Here is a 7,225-nt window from a genome sequence, read left to right as displayed (position 1 = left end):
TGGTGCACCCACACAGGGGTCAGAGAAGACAGAAGAGGAGAGGGGGATGGGAGGAGAGGATGGAGGAGGGGAGGAGGGGAGGAGAGGGAGTTGTTTGACCTCTGCTCAATACAGTACACCTAAAGAGCACAGCTACAGCTTCCTCTCTCTGTCCATCCTACTCACTGCTGGCTAACCATTACAATCTTACACTGTAAATATACACTGAACAAAAATATAAACGCATTATGTAAAGTGTTGGTCCCATGTTTTATGAGCTGAAATAAAAGATCTCATAGATTGTCCATGTACACAAAAAGCATATTTTTCTAAAATGGACCTCCACATCTGGACCTCCACATCTGGACCTCCCCATCTGGCTTCTTCACCTGCAGGATCGTCTCAGGGAAGCTCATCTGCATGCTCGTCATCCTCATCAGGATCTTGACCTGACTGCAGTTTCAACAAAGTTGAAACCGGGCAGATGGCAGAGAGCGTGTATGGCTTCATGTGGGCGAGCGGTTTGCTGGTGGGGTTATGGTATGGGCAGGCATAAGCTACGGACAACGAACACAATTGCATTTTATCAATGGCAATTTAAATGCACAGAGATACCGTGATGAGATCCTGAGGTCCATTGTCGTTCCATTCATCCGCCGCCATCACCTCATGTTTCAGCATGATGATGCACTGCCCCATGTCGCAAGGATCTATACACAATTCCTGGAGGCTGAAAATGTCCCAGTTCTTCCATGGCATGCATACTCACCAGACATGTCACCCATTGAGCATGTTTGGGATGCTCTGGATCGACGTGTATGACAGCGCGTTCCACTTCTCGCCAATATCCAGCAACTTCGCACAGCCATTGATGAGTAGTGGGACAACATTCCACAGGCCACAATCAACAGCCTGATCAACTCTATGCGAAGGAGATGTCTCGTGCTGCATGAGGCAAATGGTGGTCACACCAGATACGGACTGGTTTTCTGATCCACGCCCCTACCTTTTTTTAAGGTATCTATGACCAACAGATGCATATCTGTATTCCCAGTCATGTGAAATCAATAGATGAGGGCCTAATGAATTTACTTCAATTGACTGATATCCTTATATGAACTGTAACTCCGTAAAGTCTTTGAAATTGTTGCATGTTGCGTTAATATGTTTTTTCAGTGTAGTTTGTGTTATAGCATGGCCTTATAGTCTAATGCTTAAACACACATATGTACACAAACACACATGTACACAAACAAACAAGTACACAAACACACATGTACACAAACACACATGTACACACACGTACACAAACACACATGTACACATACATGTACATACATACAATCACCCACCGCCCACACACTCTCTCCCTGTGAGGGGATTCTCAGGTATCAGACAGACAAGACATTATTAGTCACATACAGTGAGGGAAAAAAGTATTTTGTATGTTTGCCCACTGACAAAGAAATGATCAGTCTATAATTTTAATGGTAGGTTTATTTGAACAGTGAGAGACAGAGTAACAACAACAAAATCTTTCTGATTGAGAGGGGGTCAAATACTTATTTCCCTCATTAAAATGCAAATCAATTTATAACATTTTTGACATGTGTTTTTCTGGATTTTGTTGTTGTTATTCTGTCTCTCACTGTTCAAATAAACCTACCATTAAAATTATAGACTGATCATTTCTTTGTCAGTGGGCAAATGTACAAAATCAGCAGAGGATCAAATACTTTTTTCCCTCACTGTATATATACTGTTTATCTTTTTGTCTAACTTTTAACTAGACCTACAAAGCTAAAAAAGACAGCTACAGTAACATACAGAAATAGACAGCTACATATCAGTGTTACTATTACTATGGTTCAGACCCTAGCTACTGAACAGCAGGTTAAATAGAGGAAGAGTTCCCCTAGAGTTCACTGGTGTAATCTATGGTGGCCATAAACATTCTAATTCTAACAACAATGGGACTGAGTGAGAACCTCTGGAATAGACATGCGCCATACAATTAGGGTCATATATCCAATCCATAAACACTAGCTGGGCTGCTTCTCTATTCCTCTCTGAGACAGATAGAAGATGTCATCATGAGTGTCATGTTAGATATAGCTGGACATGTCTACAATGTTAGGCTATACAAATGGTATAGTCCCTGAATATACAGTGGGGGAAAAAAGTATTTAGTCAGCCACCAATTGTGCAAGTTCTCCCACTTAAAAAGATGAGAGAGGCCTGTAATTTTCATCATAGGTACACGTCAAGTATGACAGACAAATTGAGAATTTTTTTTCCAGAAAATCACATTGTAGGATTTTTTATGAATTTATTAGCAAATTATGGTGGAAAATAAGTATTTGGTCACCTACAAACAAGCAAGATTTCTGGCTCTCACAGACCTGTAACTTCTTCTTTAAGAGGCTCCTCTGTACTCCACTCGTTACCTGTATTAATGGCACCTGTTTGAACTTGTTATCAGTATAAAAGACACCTATCCACAACCTCAAACAGTCACACTCCAAACTCCACTATGGCCAAGACCAAAGAGCTGTCAAAGGACACCAGAAACAAAATTGTAGACCTGCACCAGGCTGGGAAGACTGAATCTGCAACTGGTAAGCAGCTTGGTTTGAAGAAATCAACTGTGGGAGCAATTATTAGGAAATGGAAGACATACAAGACCACTGATAATCTCCCTCGATCTGGGGCTCCACGCAAGATCTCACCCCGTGGGGTCAAAATGATCACAAGAACGGTGAGCAAAAATCCCAGAACCACACGGGGGGACCTAGTGAATGACCTGCAGAGAGCTGGGACCAAAGTAACAAAGCCTACCATCAGTAACACACTACGCCGCCAGGGACTCAAATCCTGCAGTGCCAGACGTGTCCCCCTGCTTAAGACAGTACATGTCCAGGCCCGTCTGAAGTTTGCTAGAGTGCATTTGGATGATCCAGAAGAGGATTGGGAGAATGTCATATGGTCAGATGAAACCAAAATAGAACTTTTTGGTAAAAACTCAACTCGTCGTGTTTGGAGGACAAAGAATGCTGAGTTGCATCCAAAGAACACCATACCTACTGTGAAGCATGGGGGTGGAAACATCATGCTTTGGGGCTGTTTTTCTGCAAAGGGACCAGGACGACTGATCCGTGTAAAGGAAAGAATGGATGGGGCCATGTATCGTGAGATTTTGAGTGAAAATCTCCTTCCATCAGCAAGGGCATTGAAGATGAAACGTGGCTGGGTCTTTCAGCATGACAATGATCCCAAACACACCGCCCGGGCAACGAAGGAGTGGCTTCGTAAGAAGCATTTCAAGGTCCTGGAGTGGCCTAGCCAGTCTCCAGATCTCAACCCCATAGAAAATCTTTGGAGGGAGTTGAAAGTCTGTGTTGCCCAGCGACAGCCCCAAAACATCACTGCTCTAGAGGAGAGCTGCATGGAGGAATGGGCCAAAATACCAGCAACAGTGTGTGAAAACCATGTGAAGACTTACAGAAAACGTTTGACCTGTGTCATTGCCAACAAAGGGTATATAACAAAGTATTGAGAAACTTTTGTTATTGACCAAATACTTATTTTCCACCATAATTTGCAAATAAATTCATTAAAAATCCTACAATGTGATTTTCTGGAGAAAATTTTTCTCATTTTGTCTGTCATAGTTGACGTGTACCTATGATGAATATTACAGGCCTCTCTCATCTTTTCAAGTGGGAGAACTTGCACAATTGGTGGCTGACTAAATACTTTTTTCCCCCACTGTACAGTTACTGTAAGTGAAAGCAAGACAGTAAATTAGGATAAATCCATAAACGTAAGTTATTCCCACTCAGGACTACTGAAATGTCTGGGTTACAACTCCTCTCCAAGAACTTCATCTTCAACTATGACCACATGTGAGGTCTAGGTAACCAATCACAGACTGGGACAGTGAGTGTCTGAAAACAAAGGGGACAGAGTGACAGAGCAGGGGAGGGCAGTCCAGAAGGGCAGCCAAGATTTCCTGTGATTGACTGAACCTGTTCCCCCCTCCTCAGACCTTTCCCCCTGTCTCCAAGGCTACAGGCCACCATGTCCTAACTGTCATCCATGTCCCTGTCTACAGGGTCACCCCCCCCATCCTAAAACATACACAGAGAGGGAAAAAGGCCTTGCCTAGTCAGTTCACAGAGTTATTCCTGAGCCCTCCTCCCTTCCTCCTCACTGCTGACTATTTATTTACATTCTTCCTGTCCTCCTACCTCCCTCCTCCCTCCGTGGCCCTGGACCTAAGGTCAACCCCCACCCTCCCTCCCCTACTCCCGTCGTGGCCCTGGCCCTAAGGTCAACCCCCACCCTGAGTGTCAGTGCGGGGCCTCAGGGGTCAGGGGAGAAAACGCAGAGGGCGCTGGAAGGAATTCTACACTACTGCTGTTTGTTGAATGGAAGGAGGAACCAAACACGACACTCATCTCAATTATTCCACAAACAGAGCTAATGGAGACAGTTATGATGGTTGCTTACGTTGGCATAAAACCTCAGTTCTTGGTCAAACCAAAATGGAATGTATTGAGCTTTCTAGAAGTCAAATCTTCTGCAATTTTTTATACCCACACATGCACATTGCGCACATGAACGCATATACACACACACACACTTCAGTGGATATCTCACCTGTTTCCATTACCTTTAATGGAAAACCGCTGGTCAAACAGGCTGGAAATCTGCTGAGAAAGAATTACCCTAGCTGATTTACAATGTCTGTCTGGGACAAGGACTGGTCTTCTAGTTGCTCAACAACTTTGTCTGAGTCCATTCAGACATGCTATTTGGAGCACACTAAAGGCTTCCGCATACTTCGGTTCGGCTGGTGCCTAGCCGAAATCGTCTAGGCGAACCGAACAAGTGTGCTCGCATACTTCCTTAAAAGACCTTCGCTTGAAAAACAAGAAAAAAACGGCAATAGTACTGTTTGTCCATCTTGAGACAGCGTAGCCAAAATAGTCAGAATTAATCTAAGATAACTCAAGAAATCTGTCATTAATTTTGACATTTTTTTGCCGAGATCTTAGTCACACAATTTTACATCTAACTAAGATGTTTGGTACAGTATTTCTCAAGTGAAAAAATCTGCATGAAAACGAGTCGGCTATCGTTGAATGACAACAAACACTTAATTGAAGAATCCCTACTGTTGAACAATGACCGACGAAAGGGCGTCCAACTTCGGCTTCCAACTTCGGCTTGCCTCGAGAAAAAAATGTGCACGAACAGCTGAAAAAACCCTTGCCGAAGACCAAAACAAACAAAATGTCATAATATATGCACAAACTGTTCCGAACTGTTTCGGATGGGAAGCATGCAGACGCCTTCAGAGGTCCCTATCTCCGCCATTGTTTTGCACTAAACAATGACAATGGTAAGCTGTTCCTAGGTCAACTTTAAGGTATAGGCAAGATGAGGTACAGTATACTGTATGTGTCATTTGGGTGGACTATTCCTTTAACCAGGCCTTGGGTGATGCATTTCCAGACCTGACAACTAAAGAATGTCCAAGGGGATCCAGACAGGGGCATTAACGTCAGGTTGTCATGAATTAGGTGGTCTGATGAAAACCTTCTAAGACAGCCAGCTACATGGACTTTAAAATCTGTATTTGTAAAACTCAAAAAGAAAAGTTAGCTGTTTTTAAATTAATGTGATTAATCAGTTATGGAACCCAAATACAATCCTCCTCTGCTGTGGTATGTCCACATATGGCCATTATCTGTAAACAAAACTAAACCTATAAACCCTTTAATGTTTAAACTGTTAAATGGATATGGGTCATGACATTTACATTTTAGGGTCCTATATCTTAGAGAGACATTTTCTAGTAAAAATGTTGAACTTCAATTTCCCTCAATCAGCTCTACCCAGTCTAACACTGACCTAGGTGAAATAGCCACTGGGAATCAGTCTCACACTGACCTAGGAGAAATAGCCACTGGGAATCAGTCTCACACTGACCTAGGAGAAATAGCCACTGGGAATCAGTCTCACACTGACCTAGGTGAAATAGCCACTGGGAATCAGTCTAACACTGACCTAGGAGAAATAGCCACTGGGAATCAGTCTCACACTGACCTAGGAGAAATAGCCACTGGGAATCAGTCTCACACTGACCTAGGTGAAATAGCCACTGGGAATCAGTCTCACACTGACCTAGGTGAAATAGCCACTGGGAATCAGTCTCACACTGACCTAGGAGAAATAGCCACTGGGAATCAGTCTAACACTGACCTAGGTGAAATAGCCACTGGGAATCAGTCTAACACTGACCTAGGAGAAATAGCCACTGGGAATCAGTCTCACACTGACCTAGGTGAAATAGCCACTGGGAATCAGTCTCACACTGACCTAGGTGAAATAGCCACTGGGAATCAGTCTCACACTGACCTAGGTGAAATAGCCACTGGGAATCAGTCTCACACTGACCTAGGAGAAATAGCCACTGGGAATCAGTCTCACACTGACCTAGGAGAAATAGGCACTGGGACTATATCATGAAAATGTGCGTTAGTTAGAAGTTTGGTCAGTCATTTCCACTCACCTCCCAGTCCTTCTGTCCCTTCTTCTTCAGCTGGTCACATTTACGCAGCTTACAGATCTGCTTCCCAATCTTACGGTTCATACAGTTGCTGCAGGTGCCACAGTTCTCCTTCTGCATACAGGGGGCACACACGCCACACCGCCTCCTCTTCTTACCCTGTGGGGCCGCGTGGGGCACTCCATGGGCGGGGGGCCCAAGGGAGAAGAGACCGCCCTGCTGGTGCTCAGTCTGGATATACTCGGAGTGAGGGGAGAGGAGCACCCCTGGGCCCTCCATGGCTACCCTCGGGCCACGCAGAAATATCTGGGTCCCGGTCTCGTCACTGTCCATGGAGAATTCATAGATGTCCTGGAAGGGTGGGGGGCCAGGCCCTCCCTTGGCCCTGTGCATGCTGACAGACAGTCCAGTCTAAAGCCTAGCTGCAGTCCTGGTAGCAATGTGAGGGATAAAAACAGAACAGCAGCAACACAGAGTAGTGTAGTCTAATGGGAGTTCTGGAGTTGGGAAGGTAGTTGTTGTAAGAGCTGAGAAGAGCTGAGAAGGGCTGAGGCGTACGTTACTTCTAGATGCTAGTCTAGTCCATCCTGTCCTGTCAGTCTCCTGGTTGGCCTGCTGGATGAGATTGGTTGTTGGTGATACGGCATCTTTCCCAGCTACCCAGAGGGA

The sequence above is a fragment of the Coregonus lavaretus genome, assembly GCF_964263955.1.
Source record: "Coregonus lavaretus genome assembly, chromosome: 14".
NCBI classification, from domain to species: Eukaryota; Metazoa; Chordata; class Actinopteri; order Salmoniformes; family Salmonidae; genus Coregonus; species Coregonus lavaretus.
Note: the sequence above shows the minus strand (reverse complement) of the source record.